Source organism: Marmota flaviventris, chromosome 13, assembly GCF_047511675.1.
Source record: "Marmota flaviventris isolate mMarFla1 chromosome 13, mMarFla1.hap1, whole genome shotgun sequence".
NCBI lineage: Eukaryota > Metazoa > Chordata > Mammalia > Rodentia > Sciuridae > Marmota > Marmota flaviventris.
In genome coordinates this window covers 72,906,716-72,926,671 of record NC_092510.1, presented here as the reverse complement: position 1 = coordinate 72,926,671, position 19,956 = coordinate 72,906,716, and the positions used below count along the sequence as shown (strand labels likewise).

General features: G+C 36.3%; 1 protein-coding gene across 1 annotated transcript in view; it reads right to left on the bottom strand.

Annotated features, from left to right (window-relative positions):
* Nucleotides 1-6,247, bottom strand: part of Stx17 (syntaxin 17) — a 56,660-nt gene extending 50,413 nt beyond the window's left edge. The window contains exon 1 of the mRNA XM_027930984.2: nt 6,184-6,247. The gene's annotated coding sequence lies outside the window, so the exon portion shown is untranslated. The remainder of the gene's footprint in view (nt 1-6,183) is intronic.
* Between the last annotated feature and the right edge of the window lie 13,709 nt (nt 6,248-19,956).

Genomic DNA, 19,956 nt, shown 5'->3' with positions numbered 1-19,956 from the left:
CTTTCAAGAGATCTATTACCTCCCCCCCCAAAACATCAAGAGCTACTACTCTAAATAATGTCTATTTTTCTTCTTTCTTTCACAGCTGAAAAATCTTCAAGTGTTGGTTATAAAAACTGCCTTCACTGCCTATCCACTAGTAATCTGGTTCTTATGTCTGACACAAGTTTTTAAAAAGAAAATTTCCAAACACCAGAAACAAAGAGGGCAAAATTGCTGCAGTAGTGAATGGGAAGTGGGAACATAAAATTAATTGTCAAAACAGAGAGTCTACAAATCCAATAAAATAGGAAAATTTATAGCTAAGAGACAAGAAATAAAACCTCAAAAGATGGATTAAACAGTAAACTATATAGCTAAAAAAAAGAAGTATTTATTGAAAGATATCACTTAGAACATAGATGAATAAAAAGATGAAGAGATTTTAAAAAGAAGATAATGGACATAAAGGATAAAATGACAGGATCAAGAACAAATAGGGAATAAAGAAAAGAATGAAAATAAATTATTCAAAGAGAACATGCAGAGAATCAAGATTGTAAGACCTCAAACTGGAAAAACACATTAGCCCAAGTAGTATAAATAAAAACCAAACATACCTAAACATATAGAAAGGAAACTGAAGAATACCAAGGATAAAGAAAAAAATCTTAGAAGAAAACTAGAGATATAAGACAGATGAATGTAAACAACAGAAGCAGAAACCTTTTTATAAAAGCAACATATCAAAAAATAGGAATATCTTCAAAGTACTGAGGAAGCTGGTATATACCTAGATAAATTATCATTCACAGTGAAGGCAAAATAATCATTTTCAGACATACAGAGACCGAGTTTATTACAAAACCCCTCATTAAAAGAATTACTAAAGCCATATTTTTTAGAAATATTTTTTAGTTGTAGTTGGACACAATACTTTTATTTTATTTATTTATTTTTATGTGGTGCTGAGGATTGAACCCATGGCCTTGCACATGCTATGCAAGCGCTCTACCACTGAGCCAGAACTCCAGCCCACTTAAAGCCATATTTTAACAATAAAGAAAACAAACTCAAAGGAGTAGAATGGCAAGGAGCATTGAATATAATAAATTAGTACTGGATATAATAAATGAGTGACTAAAAGAAGAAATGATTTATTCTGAATAACATGATTAAATATAAGAAAAATGTTCCTACGTGAATAATTTCCTATGATATGACTTTGTATAGCAGCAAAATAGCATCATATATATGTGATTCATAATGTAATCATATTGTTAGCTACTTAGTTTCCCAATTTTCCACTATTATAAAGAATACAGTAATTATTCTCTCTACATATAGATTCATACTGGCACCTATGGTTATTTCTTTAAAAAATACCTAATAGAAATATTAGGAAGACACATTTTTTAAACATTAGATATTTATTTTTTTCATAGTTCTGGAGGCTAAAAGTCCAAGATCAGGTTGCCAATGTGGCTTTTTCTGATGAGGGCTCTTGGAGGACACATTTTAAAAGTACATTTACACACATTTTCCCAAATGTCCCAACGAAGATTGTGTCCATTTACATTTCCACCAGCAACATATCACAATGTCCATTTATCCACATTCCAACCAATTCACTTGGTATTTCCCTTCTTCTTAGATATCTTAGATATTTAATTGGTGGGGAGAAAGAAGTGTCTCACATTGCTTTAGTTTGCATTCATTAAATTACTAATAGGATTGATTCATTAGCCATTTGCATTTCTTCTTCTGTGAATTACCTGTTCATGTTATGCATCTGTTTTACTACAGAGAATGTCTATTTATTATTAACTTATAAAAGTCTATTATATGCCAAATATATAGATTATTTGTCTAATGTTAACATTTCCCAGTTTATTACGTTGCCTTTTGTGCTTTCTTCTACTGTGCAGATTATGTACTATAGGAAAATATCTTGAGGTCTACTATCATTCCTATTGAAGTGTTTCCTAATATAACCTGTTGCTCAATAGATGCTATCTGAACTAAAACATTTATTCACTATTTTAATCCTATCACCCAAACAGCAAAATATGCATAGCACATGATACACATCTTTAATTTGTCTGCCTTTAGATTCTTTCCCCTTTCCAACTTTTCCTATGAGTTATCACTAATGAATATATATATATATATATATACACACACATTTATAAGTGTACATATATATTTATACACACACACACACACATATAAGCCAATTGCAGTATCTTATCTCTCTACACAAAACCTTTCAGTATTCACTATTATCTGAATAAGAAAATGTTTATAAGTAGATCTGTCTTATCTGGTCAATTATTATCTCCATGTCTGTAATTCTAGTTTTGGAATGATGTTCCCTCTGTCTAGATGCACTTTGATATTCATCTGCCTCTAAACCTTATGTATCATTTAACAGATGAGATGTAACTCAAGTGATTCTGTCTTGTCTTCTACTAATCAGTCTGTGGTGTACTTAACAATCCCTTATTATTAACTATTTTGGCTTGTTATCATCATTCCTTCATTGTTGTATAATAGCTTTCTTTTTTGAATTCCAAATGTGGCATTTCCAGGTATATTGTATGATTTTGTCCCTCAGCTTTGTGTGTACAAGGAAAACCTATCTCGGCCATGGTGATCTCCCAGGAAAGACAATCTGTCTCCAAGAACCTCCCAAGAGGCTTTTCAACTCTTGGTCTCCTTCTAGCTAGTATTTTATAATATTTCTCTACCATTTTCTATGTTTAAAGTTACAATAAAATTTCTTTATAAAACTAATAATAGCATGCAAATAATTGCAGATATCATGATGTTATTGGCACAGAATGTTTAGTGATCATAAAATAGCTCAAATGTTTGTTAGTTATAATGGGATGATCTTAATTCAACATCTAAATGTGATTTAAAAGTATGATTGAATAATGAATGAAAATATATTTTGCCATTTCTTGATTTTTCAGTCATAAAACTGTAATATTTATGGTACAATTAAAACATGAGGATAAAAAAATATTCATATTAAGAGCTCACCTGTGTAAAATATGTTTGAGAAAAGATAAAGCAATACAAAAAAGTGCCTAATCTCCCAAACTCCTGTAAAGTTGTTATATTATTTTTAATATTTTAATATTGTTTAATATTTTCAAAAGTGTAATAAAGTATTTGGAGTGATAAGATCATTCTTATGAAATTATTATGATTGTGATGGTACATACACAACTATAGGCACTTGTTAAAACCTACAGAACTGTACACTTTAAAGAGTGAATGCAAGTGTATATAAATTTAAAAACAAGAATAAGATGTGGAAGAAAACCAAAATGAAACATAAACTATTAAAAATATCATTAACTGTATTATAAATGAATAACATAGCTATGTGGAAAGAAATAGGGAATAAAACAATATAAGTAACTTCAGAAAACAATATTTTAACAAAATACAATAAGGCTAAAGACAAAAACAACTGCACTGTGTGCTAGTAAATTGGTTTCTCATAGGGATACAGATTAGAAATCCTGAAATTACTTTATGTGTATAATAAGATTGAACAAATAAGGAAATGTTTCACATAACATGCGAGCCAGATTTTTGTCAGAGAAATAAGTTAAAAATAAGGGACAAAACTAGATGAACCTGGTGATGTCAGAAAAGAACTGGAATCATTGGGCTGAACCTAAAATATATATAGGTAGATAAAATACAGAAATAAATATAGATCATCTTGTGTGCATGGATGTGTAGATACATATACAGCTGTCTTCTAAAAGGCTCTAAAAACAATGACACCCTTTGTGTACAAGGCAAACATATCACGGCAATGGTGATCTCCCAGGAAAGACAATCTGTCTCCAAGAATCTCCCAAGAGGCTTTTCAACTCTTGGTCTCCTTCTAGCTAGTATTTTATAATATTTCTCTACCATTTTCTACCCGACCAGGACTCTTCAGAGGTGTAAAGGTCATGAAAGCAGGAAAAGAGTGAGCAATTGTCATTGATTGGAAGAGATGAAGGAGCTATGACAACTAAATGTGGGGTCTTAGATTGGGTTCTGGACTACAGAAAGAACATTACTATTTAAAAAATGATGAAATCAGAAGAAAGTTAGGTGTTCAGTTAATAGTAGCAACGAGCACACCTAAAGTTCAGAAGTTGGTATCTAAACACCATTCTCCAAAAAAGAAACCTGATTCAGGGTCTGGGCAGGGACAACACAAAATGGATATGAAACATTTTATGATGCCAGAAAGAAATGACATTCTCAATAAAGGAGAAGAGCATATAAAAAGGGTACAGAAAGCAAACAAACAACAACAGCAAAAAACAAACTCACAATGGTCAAAGCTGAAACAATTAATAACAAAATAAAAGAAAAATAACTAGGTCTACACGGATGCAAATAAATAGCTTAACACAAATAAATGAATGGGGAGAATGTACAACTCTTTTATAGAAGAATTCCAATTAATAAATAAAGAAGAAATGAAAAAAGTAGAAAATCACCATTTAAACACTATGGTAATAATTACACCAATGGATGCTAAGTTTAGCAAGGGAAATTTGAGGAGAAACAGGATATTTGCATAATCTAAAAGTTTTCCCCCAAGATATCTATCTATTCATTATAAGGGGGAAAAACCAACCTTTGTAGTGGAGAATCCCAGCAGACACCATCTTAACTAAGTGATCAAGATTAACATCACAAGCCATAAATCATATCATGTACCCTGATACAAGAAACTAAAATGGGCACATACACTTTTTGTACTAACAAAAACATATGACCTTAATCTAATCATTACAAACCATGGGAAAAACACCATTTGTGGGGCACTCTACAAGATACCTGACCAGGACTCTTCAGAGGTGTAAAGGTCATGAAAGCAGGAAAAGAGTGAGCAATTGTCATTGATGGGAAAAGATGAAGGAACTATGACAAATAAATGTGGGGTCTTAGATTGGGTTCTGGACTACAGAAAGAACATTACTATTAAAAAAAAATGATGAAATCAGAAGGAAGTTAGTTGTTCAGTTAATAGTATTGTTTTGAGATTAATTTCTTGCTTTCGATTGTACTATGGTGCTTAGAATGGTGACATTAACAGGAGACTTAGAGAATCCTGTATTATATTTGTAGCTTTTCTGTAATTGTAAAATTATTTCAAAATAAGAAGTCTTTTCATGTACCAAAAATAATGTTTCATAGAAGACAGACAGAAACTTTTATAAGCCAAAGAACTGCAATCATTTCCTTGTAGGAAAACTTGGAATAAGAGGTGCCAGGAGTGCACCAGGTGCTTTACAAACTTTATCATTTAGTGCTTACAACTAAAAGGGGATGGGTACAGGACACCCAAGTTCCTGATGATGAAAAAGTACTCAAAAATTAAGGAAAGTACTTAATAAGTTATTTATAAGTGAAAAATCCCATTTCCCAGAAAAAGTTCAAAATCGCTGGCAACACCATTCACCCAAAGTAATGAACATCTTCCTAAAAGTGATGAACCTAGAGATCTCACATGTGGGCATGGTGGTGGCGCCTGATTTTCTCGGGCACGTCGCTCTGTGTTTCTTACTGATGCAAGAGGTACAGAATTTGGAGACAAAGGTTAAGGCCTTTGGTCCCACTCTGGAGTCTCCTCTCTGGGCCTTGGACATCGAAAGGAGGGAGCTAGGTGTGGGACCTTCTGGAAACGACCTCCTGGTCTGGCTGACAGGAAGCTCCGGCCTCTTGCTCCAATCCTCCCCACTGTACCCATGAGCGTCGCGTCATCCCTCGCAGTGTCACCCACAGCGCACCTGGGTCACACTGGGTCACACACACCAATCACCCCAGCAGCGAAAAGGTGTGCGGTCGGGTCCCGGGACCCAGACGCGGGCGACCCTGGCGAACTGGGGCCCACAGTGTGCCACGGGCAGGGTAGACACCAGGTACTTCCACCCCACAGTTCCAGGAGCCATCCCGTTCGCCCAGTCGGCGGCCTCCCTACACCCGCTTCCACCAAAAAACGAAACCGGGTGAGGCTCCGCCACTTCTTGTAGCCGAGAGGAGCCCGCGCGGTGCTCACACTTCCAACCTAGTGTCCCGCTTCCCGCCAGACGTCTCTCCCGCGCTCAGGGTCGGTGCCCCGCCAACATAGCCTGTCAGGCCCGACGCACCCTAGGAGGCCTCCCGAGAGCCCCTTACCTCCCGCCGGGGCGTTCGAGGCCGGTCGGTGCGCACGGCGCCGGCGCAGGCGCGGCTGGGCGGGGCGTCACCAGGGGCGGGGCCGGATGAGACCCGCCCCCTTCGGTCCTTGGAGGCCGGCGGGGGGGCTGGATGGTGCGCGCGCAGTGAGTGCGAACGAGGGCACCGTTATGGACCACAACTTTAAAAAAAAAAAAAAAAAGTGATCTTGCTTTACAAAGGTGGGTTTGTGACACTGGAGCCGGGAAGAGATGCACCAGCGTTTTTTAGGTCTCTTTGTATGGTATGTTGTAAGGCAGTTCACATCTGTATAGCTCTCTGCATTTTGCAGTTTTCCTGCATATTTTCCTCTGTCCTATCTAGAATTTTATTGATGGGCTGGCCTTGTGTCTTGTTTTTTACACGTGTAGAAACGGAAACTCAGAAAGGTTGTGCCTTTTTTCCCGCCTCAAAGCCCTGTGAAGTGGACAAGGTAGGAGTGCTTATCTTAACTGCAACAGGCACAGAAGTGGAAGCTCAGACAAACTGGGATTTTCTCCAAAAACCAGTGAAGTGCTTAAGGCAACTGGCATTATTTCGATTTTATAGGTAATGACTGAAACTCAACAAAGAGTTTTAAGTGACTCACCGCAGTTCAGCTCCTTGGTGACAGAGCTGTACCTCCCAGCTGGTTTTTCTAATTTCCTTCTCAAGTTATTCCAGTTAGACCAGTTGCTACCACAAGAACAAGCAGGTGGCTGATTTTGAAGCCCTGTGCAGGTCATTGGTCCTCCTCTCTGGATGGCCTAACTTCCAGACCCAGCCCTTTTAAAATTATGTATCTGTGAATATTCAGATAGCTTGCTTAGAATGTATCCATTCTAAGCCTTCTTTTCAGAAGTCTTAAGGATGTTCAAGCCATTTCTAAGGAAATTCAGTTCTTAAGGTCTTCTATTGGCATGGGAATGGAGATAGAAATTGTGGACTACATATTAGGTGGCTAACAAAGTCTTGAAAAGCAATATCTAAGATAAAGTACAAAATTTCCTAAGCAGTTCGAATATTCTTTGGGGTTATACTGAATACTGATGCTTATGTTGCAATTAGCCCTAGGAATGACATGTTTATCAAAATTTAATTTTAAGGTGAAAATAGAAGTATTAAGCAATACCATGGCAAAATGTCTTTTAATGACCTTTTGGTCTAAAAGTCATTGGTGTTATTCTGAAATAGGATACCTCTAGTATAATAGGGAGATGTGGTACTCAAGAATTGTACATTTGAATCTGGCCCTCTAAATTGTTATATGTAGTTGCTATAAGGTAGGTGTGTCAGGTAGGATAATAGATGTTTTTAACCTAACAGTTGGTTAACTTGTTTTACAGTCTTTAAATATTTGGACATATGGTTTGTTGACCTTTATATATATATATATACTTTTGCCCTGGACCATGAAATTGTTAGTGACAGGCCTGTTCTTCAAGATGTTTTCCTGAGATCCTAACTAAACTCAGTAATGCCAAACAAAACAAAACAATAAATATGCATTTGGGGAAGAAAACAAAAAAATTATTTTAAGTATTATCATTGCTTTTTTAGGAGGATCCGTGGGAATTAACAGAAACAAGTTCAATAAAATAGAGAAATAACTTTCCTAAATGATAATTGCTAATTTAAAAAATGTAGTGGAGAGGGCTGGAGATGTAACTCAGTGGTATAGTGCTTGCCTAACATGTGTGAGGCATCACATACAAATACATAAAATAAAGGTCCATTAACAACAACAAAAAATTGTTTTTAAATGTAGAGGAGAAAAGATCACATTCAAAAATAACAAAATAAGGGCTGGGGATGTTACTCAGTAAGAGTGTTTGCATAGCAAGTGTAGGGCCATCTCTAGCATGGGGAAAAAAAAGTTTATGTTTAGAAGCAATATAGAACCTATTTGAGGAATTGAAAAGCTAGATGGAGGGATGGAGGCAAAAGAAGGAAATACAAAGTGGTGTGAGGAAAACATATGGAGGGAAACTCCAAAAGCACGTACTATAGTTGTTCCCATTTTACAGACTAGGAAATTGAGGCTTAACAAGAAATTTGCCCAAGGTCAAGGTCTCACATATTAGATGAATGGAGTAACCAAATATGCACTTTTAACCTTGTCTTTATATTTCCATTAAGGATACAAATGAAGACTCAAATATATGGAAAAACAATACACTTTTCCCCCTGGTTTAAAAAAAACAACAACTCAGTATTGTCAAGTTATCAGTTTCCCTAAAATTATTTTTAAAATTCAGCAAAATCCCCATCAAAACTTCATTATTATTTTTGTAATAAAACAGCTTTTAAAAATCCCAATTGATTTTACAACTATTATTCTCTTCTTGGAATGCCATTTTTTGCTTACTTACCCCTACCTCTTCTTCCCCTCCACTCCCCATCCCCACCCCCCCTTCCCCCCACCTCCCCCTCCACCCCCCACCCTCAACTCCAGAGTAAAGACTTTAGGACTCAACTTGAAAGTTTCTAGGTAGTTTTCCCTAACCTCTCAAGTCCAGGTTTAATGCTCCCTCATATGCTAATATTATAATCAATGCATAACTTTAATAGTATTTGTCATACTTAATAGAATTTCTTATCTTTGTGTCTGTCTCCTATTAGATTCTAAGTATTTTGAGGACAAATATATATTATTACTTAGAACTTAGCAGAGTTTCCTGGAACAAATAGGAAAACTATATATTTACTACATAAATTAAGAAGTAATTTTTCTAATATTACAGAGCAAGTATATGGTGAACCTGATGTCAACTTTAAATTTGGCACAATGATATGGTTCTAATAACTTATCCTCCAAGCCCATTCCTTTTCTGAGAACTACTTTTATCTTCCAGATCTGAATGCCAACAGTTATGAGCCTCTGGTGACGATTTCACATAAGCATGAACACAGGCCCCTGACCAAAGCAAATTGCTTCAGGAGCAGACGTGAAACTCAAACTAGAATGATAAAACCTCTCTCTCTCTCTCTCAGATACTTGGTATTGGGAGTAAGAATCTAACGTTAGCTGGTTTCCTGAATAAAGATGGTGACAACCGAGTGCTTGGTGGCCATGTGTTAGTGTGGGTACAATAATAGATACCATAGAAAGGGTCACATAAACAGCAAAAGTTTGTTCTGGAGACTAGACATATAAAGCCAGGGTCCCAGAGTGGTTGGGTTCTGCTGAGGGCTCTCTTCCAGGTTGCAAACTACCAACTGTTCACTATACACACACAGGGTGAAAAAAGAGGCCCAGAAAGCTCAACGGGGTCTCTTTTATGAGGGTACGAGTCCTGCTTAACACCCACAATACCTAAATACCTCTCAAAGGCCCCACTTCTTAATACTATCACATTAGGAAGTGAGGATTCAAATATATGAATTTGGGGAGAAGCCATAAAGAATCAGTCCATAGCACCATGTTTTTGACTCTATAGATTAGCAAATCAGGGAAGATATGTTGTTTATAGATAAATTTGTAAGTATGGAGAGGTAAATATATGTATATCCTAGGCAATATTTTTTTTATTGTAGGTCATGTTAAATAGTTCTCCAGCCATGAATTATTAAAATATCTATTGCACTTCTGAACATGTTCTATTTCTTTGTGCATTTTATCACTCCACTATCAGGTCAACCAAGACAGAGGAAAGTTAAAGTGATAATAGCAGTTATGTTTGGGGTTAAATTAGCATGGGATGCTTTCTGAGGTATTGGAAATGTTCTATGTATTGATCTGGTATGATTGCATATGAGAAAATCCATCAAGCTGCACACTAAAGATATGTGTACTTCATGTAGGTTTACCTTAATAAAAAAAAAAGGAAAATAAAGAACTATTTAAATCAATTTTTGATTTAAAACAAAATCTTTAGTAATCAAGGAATATGTACTTCCTTAATATTGTTTCTATTACCTCTCTTTGAACGGTAGTGAAATAGCAGCAGTAATCCTTATCCTTTTTAAAGACCTTGACCGCTTTGAAAACATAATAAAAATCCAAAGAAGAAAAAACAAGGAGAGGAGGATGCTTAGAAGCAACAAAAAAGAAACAAGAGTTTGGAGTACTTTCAAATTTCTGGTTCTAGTTCACTGCTGAGGCTTAGCTGCATCTCTACATTTAGGTCTGGTTATACTCCCCAAATCTTCTAAAAACCACCCTTAGCTAACTCATATGAACTACTATTTTTTAAAATATATTCTTAAACTTTATTTTATTTATATGGTGCTGAGGATCAAACCCAGTGCCTCACCTGTGCTAGGCAAACACTCTACCACTGAGGTATAGCCCCAGCCCCTCAACTGCTATTTTTTTTAACACAATACCTTTATTTTATTTGTTTAACTTTATGTGGTGCCAAGGATTGAAACCAGAGCCTCACCATACTAGGCAAGTGCTCTACCACTGCCACAACCCTGGCCCGTGAACTGCTATTTTCAATCAAGAGAGTTTTAACAATTGTGGTTACAACATCCTATTTGTTTTTACTATCTGATGAAACCATTTTTTTTTCCAATTTTCTTTCTTTCTTTTATTTTTTATTTTTTTGTTTTTAGGCGCTTAACCACTGAGTCACATCCTTAGCCCTTTTTATTTTTTATTTATTTATTTATTTTAAATTTTTAATTGTTGGTTGTTCAAAACATTACATAGTTCTTGATATATCATATTTCACACTTTGATTCAAGTGGGTTATGAACTCCCATTTTTACCCCGTGTACAGATTGCAGAATCACATCAGTTACACATCCATTGATTTACATATTGCCATACTAGTGTCTGTTGTATTCTGCTGCCTTTCCTATCCTCTACTATCCCCCCTCCCCTCCCCTCCCCTCTTCTCTCTCTACCCCCTCTACTGTCATTCATTTCTCCCCCTTGTATTATTTTTCCCTTTCCCCTCACTTCCTCTTGTATGTAATTTTGTATAACCCTGAGGGTCTCCTTCCATTTCCATGCAATTTCCCTTCTCTCTCCCTTTCCCTCCCACCTCTCATCCCTGTTTAATGTTAATCTTCTTCTCATGCTCTTCGTCCCTACTCTGTTCTTAGTTACTCTCCTTATATCAAAGAAGACATTTGGCATTTGTTTTTTAGGGATTGGCTAGCTTCACTTAGCATAATCTGCTCTAATGCCATCCATTTCCCTGCAAATTCTCAGAGACACGCGGTCTGATAGAAGAAAAAGTTGGCTACGATCTACATACTGTGGGGTCGGGCTCCAAATTCCTCAATAGGACACCCATAGCACAAAAGGTAATAACTAGAATCAACAAATGGGACTTACTCAAACTAAAAAGTTTTTTTCTCAGCAAAAGAAACAATAAGAGAGGTAAATAGGGAGCCTACATCCTGGGAACAAATCTTTACTCCTCACACTTCAGATAGAGCCCTAATATCCAAAGAACTCAAAAAATTAGACAATAAGATAACAAATAACCCAATCAACAAATGGGCCAAGGACCTGAACAGACACTTCTCAGAGGAGGACATACAATCAATCAACAAGTACATGAAAAAATGCTCACCATCTCTAGCAGTCAGAGAAATGCAAATCAAAACCACCCTAAGATACCATCTCACTCCAATAAGATTGGCAGCCATTATGAAGTCAAACAACAACAAGTGCTGGCGAGGATGTGGGGAAAAGGGTACACTTGTACATTGCTGGTGGGACTGCAAATTGGTGCAGCCAATTTGGAAAGCAGTATGGAGATTTCTTGGAAAGCTGGGAATGGAACCACCATTTGATTCCCCTTCTCGGTCTATTCCCTAAAGACCTAAAAAGAGCATGCTACAGGGACACTGCTACATCGATGTTCATAGCAGCACAATTCACAATAGCAAGACTGTGGAACCAACCTAGATGCCCTTCAATAGACGAATGGATAAAAAAAATATGGCATTTATACACAATGGAGTATTACTCTGATGAAACCATTTTAAAGTGGCATGGAACGTATTCACTGACTTTATTATTTAAACTTCCCCACTATCTGTTTTATTCTCCTCTGTCACCACAGAGACACAAGTGTGTGTGTGCACACACACACACCCCATCATCAAATGGTCTGTTCATATATGTTAAGATTATAAAGACTTTATATCAAACTGGAAGGAGTAAATATTGCAGGGAAACAGTAACACTAGGATTTTCCACTCATCTCTCATTCATATGTAAGAATTTAATAATCATTTTGCATTTAGAATAGCTTTTGTGACCAGACATCTAATGGTAAACTGATTCCCTTTTTCCCTTTTTCTATCCCCTTGTTAGTATGTTAGATCAGTTAGCTTAACTATTCTCAAAACTTAGTGTGCCTAAGAATTATTGCATAAGGTAGAATTTATAAAGCCATGCTTAATGGATATTACAGGCAACTGAAAGATCTTTCAAAGAAAAATTAACCATGCAATTTTTGCTTTATTCGCCAATTTTAATTCCTCACACCCATAACCATTACCAACCCAACTCACCTTCAAAGATGCAATTTTACTTTAAACTGCATTTACAATTAGAACACAGTAAACATACTTCATATTAAGATTATACTGAATGTTATTTAAACCTTAGCAATTAAAATCCATCTTGGAATTTGTAGTACCTTAATCATTATCACAAATATCAATGTTACAGATATATGTATAGATATACAAGTTAATAAGAAATCACATGAGCCAAATTCTTTCTCTCACCAATTATTCTCCTTCAAATATTCTTTGTTCTATCCAGATTGAGTCTCAGTGTTCTATTATTATTATTATTAATTTTAATTTTTCCACATTTTATTGGTGCATTGTAGTCATATATATCAATGAGATTTATTGTTACATATTCATATATGCACACAATATAATTATATAATTTGGTTAGTATCATTCCCCAGCATTTCCCCACTCCCTCCTTGTTTCCTATCCCTTTCAGTATTCTTTGTCTCAATCTTTTCCCCAGTTGTACCCTGTGCCTTCCACCTGGAATATTCTCCGTCAATTGTCCCTCCTTCTTTGCATGTCCAAATCCTGTTCATCTGTCTATGTCAGTCCCAAATGTTTCCCTTTGTAATATTTCTAGGATTTCTAGATTTAATGTCTCCTTCCTCCAAATGACTTATAATGTGAACTTTTCTTGACACATTACTGCCTATAATTTATTACAGTAATTTAGTATATGTCTTATTATCACTCCAGTGCTTTTCAACCTTTCAACTGTCTGTTTGAAGTAATCATAGTAACGATATATTGGCTGATCATAGTATATGGATAACTAAAACGAATGGCAGCAATGTTTTTAAGGAATGGGAGGGAGGAATTGGAATACTTTGTTAGAAGGTACCTACACTGTGATATGGTGTTATTTGAAAGTGGACTTTGATTGATTATAAATATATGTCGCAAGTAGAGAAATTACTAAAACAATTCCAAAAACAAGTATAAGCCAGAGAATATAGAAAAGGATGGGAAATAAAAAGAAACAAAACCAGGTGCAATCAATAGAAAATACTAGGAACATGTTACATATTAAATCAGATACATCAAAAATCACTTTAAATATGAATTGTCTATACCATTTTGGGGTCAATTTGATTGTCAGAGTAGATAAAAAAAGAAAAAAGCTAATTATGTGTTGTTTACAAGAAGCCCATTTTCAATATAAAGACACAGATAGGTAAAAAGTACTGGAATGGAGAAAAAAATACCATTTTGTATTCATTGTCTATGGCTGCCATAACAAAGTACCACAGTCTAAGTGGCTTAAAAAGCAGAAATCTGTCTTCTCAGTCTGAAGGCTAGAAGTCTGAGATCAAGGGGCCACTGGATTGGTTTTTAATTTAATTTATTTTTCTGAAGTCATTGAGAGAAGGATATGTTCCAAATCTCTGTCCTTAGCTTGTAGATAGTCTCCACACTATCTTCTCTCTGTTCATGTCCGTGTCCAGATTTCCTCTTCTTATAAGGACACCATTCATAGTGGATGAGAACCCACCCTAATGACCTCATTTTAATTTAATTACTTCTTTAAAAACCCAATCTCTAAATACAGTCACATTCTAGGGGTACTGGGGGTTGGGACTTCGCATGAATTTTTGAGACAGTCACAATTCAGCCCAGAATACATGCTAAGACTATTCAAAGAAAGCCGAAATAGCAATAACAATTTCAGACAAAGCAGACTTCAGAACAGGGAAAACGATCAGGGACCAAGAGGAGCACATTATCTAATGGTAAAGGGCTCAATTATCTGGGCAAACATAACAATCCCTTAATGTATACACCAGTACCTAACAACAGAGGCAAAAACTAAAAGAACTGTGAGGAGAAAGAGAGCCTCTTACAGATAGAGCATGAGGGCAACAGAGCAAATATTAAGTTCATGTAACCTGCCATTTCTTCCAGAGGCAGCAGGATTGTTACAGAAGAACCAAGTGACTATAACAAAGGGCAAAATTATTTCTGAGATACCAAATATTTCTGGGTTCCTGTTGGAGAAGCTGCCGGAGCTCTCTTTTACAGGATTATAGAATCTATCCTAAGTCTTTTGACAACTGACACTCTCACCAGTAAACCTTTTAATCCCCCAACTAGTGGAATACATTTAAAGAATTGGAAATCAACAAAATCCACAAAGAGCCCCACCTCCCCTCTTCACAGCCCAGCAAGCCCCAAATCCCATTGTCAGACTCCTTAGGGGATTCCCCCCCACCCCCCTTTCCTGGGCTTCAATGGTTTGAGAAGCTTTTTGAGTGATATTTATATTTCTTCTAGCCAAAGATACATTAACTTTAATGTTTCCTTGGCAAATTATTACTAAAGAAAGAAACGTTGGTGCTTGTTCCATGGAAATAAATTGATAGGTTCGGCAACTGTCACTTTGTTTATATAAGTGAACAGTGCAGAAAGCAATGTTTTGAACCTGAGCAAATGGTTTTAAATATGGAAAAAAAATGTCCTGAATCCTGGTACTTAAACATTAAAGGGTATAATTGGTAAGTTTGAGCTTTTCCAACATCTCGTAAATGCTTTGTAATTTATTCAATCAGCTGATGCCCCTGGCATGCCAGCCTCTGTGCTAAGTCCCGGTGATTAAAAGTTTACAACAATCCTGTTCCTGTCCTCTAGGGGCTCACAATCTGGAGGGAAAGACAGACATGTTAATAAATACAATTTAATTAACAAGTGCTACATTAGCTATCCCTGAACAAATGCTATAGGAAGAAGCACAGACCTGGTGAACTAAGAGTTTATTCAGTATGTAGGAATTAACAGAGGAAGGAGGGAGAAGCATTCTGAACAGAGACACATATTTAGAAGGTACCAAAAAAAAAAAAAATAGCAGTGATATATTCAGAAACCCCAGAGTAGAGGGAGCAGCAAGAGAGGCCCCCAGACTCTTAAACTCTGTTTGACATAGTAAGAATAATTTAAGTGGCCAGTCGGTGTGCCTTTCTTCCTGATGGTGTAAACAGAGAGAAGGTCGCCAGGAGACAGGAACTACCTCAGATGTCTTCATCAAGGTCCATATAGATCACGTGGACATTTGTTCATAACTGGTCATGGCACTATTTATTTTCAAACAGTTGTGGTGGTGTCTTCCACAAAGACAAACATTATACAGATTATCTGACTTACATGACTTACTTAGCTGCCAGTTTTTTGTGGAGGCTTCTGAGGCACTTCACCAAATTTGAATTTTAATTTCTAGCCTCCTAGGCCTTCTCTCTGTTTACACCTTAACTCGGTCACTGCAGCAGCATTCCAACAAGGATGTCAGCTCTTTCTCAACGTTACCAGCCTTTTCTCTTTCATCGTTAGTCAAGGTCAGGTCCACAGTAAGGAAAATACATATTTTATTTCCAGATTGTTTGTTTTGGGTTGTGTGCATATGTCAAATTTAATGATCTAAAGGCAAAGGAGAGATAAAATGAAGCAGTATTATCTACCCCCCCCCCAAAAAAAAATGTCTCCTAGCACTTGCCAAAAAGCTCACGCCTCAAAAATGTCACTTCCCATTTTTCCATTAAGTGTGGTGGTGGTGGTGGGTGGAGAGATCTATTGAGTGGCTCTCATTTTTTTATATTTTTTGGAGAATATGAAGAGAACAGCAGGGTCCTCAAGGTGAGGAGAGGACTATTATTTTTCTCCCAATGAAATTGTGCTGAGAATAAAAACAAAACATAACATGAGAAGGTGTTTATGTAAAACATGCATTTATTATCATAAGAGATGTACAAATTGAAATCCATGAGGGTTTAAAGGAGAGAAAGAGACCACATTCTATCTTGGAAAACAGGCAGAAATGGCATCTCCCTGTTAATAAGGATGTGGCCTGTGTAAGACTCGGCTTCTGCATTGAGGAGCTTGACCATAATTCCTGCTCTGACAGCAGGGGAAGTTAGTTTTAAGGATAGAATAAGATTTGGGTGTCCACTTCGTGCACTGTAGAATACTCGATAAATGCAAAATGATTTATTGTAGCTGATATTGGTGATGAAGATATTATTGTTCTTATTACTGCTATTGGTCTTGAAGAAATTGGCTTTTAATGGGTAGAGCTGACAGGGAAAGGCTTTATAGGCAGAGAGATGAAGACTGGCAGCGATGAGGACTGGAGAGGTTTCTGCCAGCTTTCCTGGCTAAGAGAACTTCTAATTCAATTGTCTTGGAGTGTTTGCGGATACGTACTCTGTCACTGGTCCTGCGATGACTAGAACATAAGACCGAGTCAGAAATAATATATACCTTCAGGGAGCTCGTTTCCATTTGTTTTGAGGATGGCTTCAAGATTCAAATCAAGAAGTTTGTAGTTAATTTATGGGCAACAGAAAGTCACTGAGATTGTTACAGCAGAGAAGTGACACAGTCCAAGGTGCACTCTAGGTCCTTCTGTCAAAATACCAAATTTCAGCTTTCAACTATTTGCCCCAGGAAGTATTTTAAGTTAGCAGATGATTGAACTCCTCAATTCTCTGTCTTCAAAAGCCTAGGATGTGGTACCCTTCACAATAGACTTTTTTTTTTAAACTTATTAATCATAGAACTGATTGTTTCCTTCTTTTAGAAAGCCTAAGCCAAATTTAACAAGTGTATAAGACCTCAAAATATTTGAATGTGAATCCTCCCTCAGTCCTGGCTTATTTTTTCCATATTTACTTTCTTTTTACTCATTCTTTTGCTTTTATGAAATCTTGTTGAATTACATGTAGTTTTGTAGAACACTTTTAATTCGTTCTATAATAAGTAAATTAAAACTAGGTAAATTTTTCTATTTTTTAAAATTTCTTATTTGATCCACTTTTGTTGAAGATTATTTGAAATATCCCCAGGGTAAATTTGCATGAATAAAATATATTGGAAAAATAATGTTATAGATGTTACTTTCTGGCATGATTGCTGTCTCCCAACTTTTAAAAATTGGTTAATGTACTGTACAACATAGCACTTGCACAGAATGTGAAATCTACCGGTAACTGAATATTTTTGCATTTAAGTTTGAATTTTGTTTTCAAAGGAACTTAAGAAAAGATGCAAACTGAAAAATACCTGAATCTTTGTTCCCATGTATTTTAAAAATTCTCTTTAATTCAAATAAAAAATATAAGATTTATAGACACCGGAACATGAGAAGATAAAATCTGTTATCCAATTTTTAAAAATATACATACGAAAGTACATTTGAGATGGAATAAAATCTGGTCTTATACTAAAAGGTATTTATCATGCTTAGGCTACATTGCTAGACCTGAAGAAAGAAAGGTATAGAAAAAATTCTGTATATATATTCCCACACTCAATCCACCTTATCATTTTTAACTTGCACTGAAAAGCAAGATAATGTTTAAGAATTTGAAAATATTAAGGAAGGACATTTTTTTCCCATGGAAAAAAACCCTTCCTTAGAGATGGTTTTCAGGGCCAATTTACAAGACCCACAACTAAGTCAGTTCCCTTGGTTCATGTGTACACCCTCAAACTTCGCCTTTCTTTCCTCACCTTCTCATTTAATTGACCAGATGATCAAAGTTCATCTTTCTCTCTTTTTTTTTGGTTTTGTTTTAAGGCCCGGAACGTTTCTGAAAAAATTTAAAAATCCATTCTCCAAAGGGCAATGATTTTATACCTGTGGAAAAGAAGTAAACTTCAGAAGACAATTCTGAAAGGAGAATTTAGAGATGCTCCAAAGAAAGATAATAAAATCTTACTAAAACTAAAAGATTGCCTTCAGATTCTTCTGCAGGAAGGACTCAGAATTTTATTCAGATTTGATGAATAAGTATTTGCTGCTATATGAACTGATTTGGAACATAGAAAGAAAATATAATACCAGCCAGCTGATTTTGTGACAGCCATACATTGAAATATCTGTATCTGATCTCAAATCTGATAAACCAATAAATAAATTGGTTGGCTGACAGACCAACCCAGAACACAGATGGTAAGCTGGTGTGATTGCTGCATTGGTAGTGAACTCTGTTGCTTCGTGGGATCACTGAAGTCTTTTCTGGACTCAATAATCTGCCCAAACTTTTCCAGATATGTACCTTAAACTCATTTTCCTATCCTTTCAGATTGGAATCATTTCTCTATTTATTAAATCAGAGCATTTGCTTGTTTCTAGCGTTCAAACACTTGATCTCATCTCTACAATGTCTTCAAATGTCTCAGAGGATGATCAACCATTTCTTGCACATTTTTGGGTAATTTACCTAGGTCTAGAGACATGAAGTCATGCAAAGTAATTAAGGGTATTCTTTCCTTGTCCTCGTCTATCTTGAGACACAGTTTTCTACTCTTGTGGTTTGTCTGACCCTTGTGAGTTCCTATTATGTTTCCATGTGCACCAGAAGAAAATGGAAATCAAGTTGAAATAGAGTGTAAAATGTCAAAGCTAGAAAAGCTATTAGATCAAGTCTAGATAAAGAAACAAGAGAGCGATTTAATCTGTCTTGTTCCTTGTGGTATAGTGGGCTCTATCTATGATAAAGCTACCAAACACTTGAATTCTGTACTAATGCTCCTTGATCTGAGTTTATGCTTATGTGAAGCTGTAGACTTTTGATAATAATTGTGTAGATCTGTCTATAGATGACAAATATATCTACCAAAGGATCCATGTCCCTGGTTATAAGTTAATAAATGAGCTTCCTGATTTATACATCAGAACTTGTTAGTGGTGTCCGAGAGAGAGAGAGAGAGAGAGAGAGAGAGAGAGAGAGAGAGAGAGAGAGAGAGAGACCTCTTAACATGTGGCTGAATCAGGCTTCTGAGGTGTAGCCCCTGATGATCACACCAAGGCCACTTTTGGGGCCTCTCAGTACTCAAAAACCCTTCTCCAGAAGCTACCTTGACTCCATCTTGTTTGCTAGTTGTCCACAGACACCTGTTCTGTGAAGACAGTCCACCTCTTGGTTTGCAAGGCCAGGCATAAACACAGCTACTTCTCAAGAGGTGGTTACTGACCACAATAGATCTTTTCTTCCTAAGAGCAAAAGCTGGAATTCTTCCACCTGTTAACACCTGTAAATCTTCTGAAAGGCTCCATGAACAAAGACTGCTGTTTCTCTAGGCGTATGACATGAAAATCCATTTTTACAGCCATACAGTGAAATATGCAGCTGTGTGGAAAGCTCCTGGAATAAAGAAAGATTACAATAGCCTCCTTTCCAAACCTTTTAAGGATTCTTCAAATGATGGTGTCTAATTTGAGGGTTTGATACATGTTCCAAGGACTAAATCCTGGACTTTTATAAGAACTAA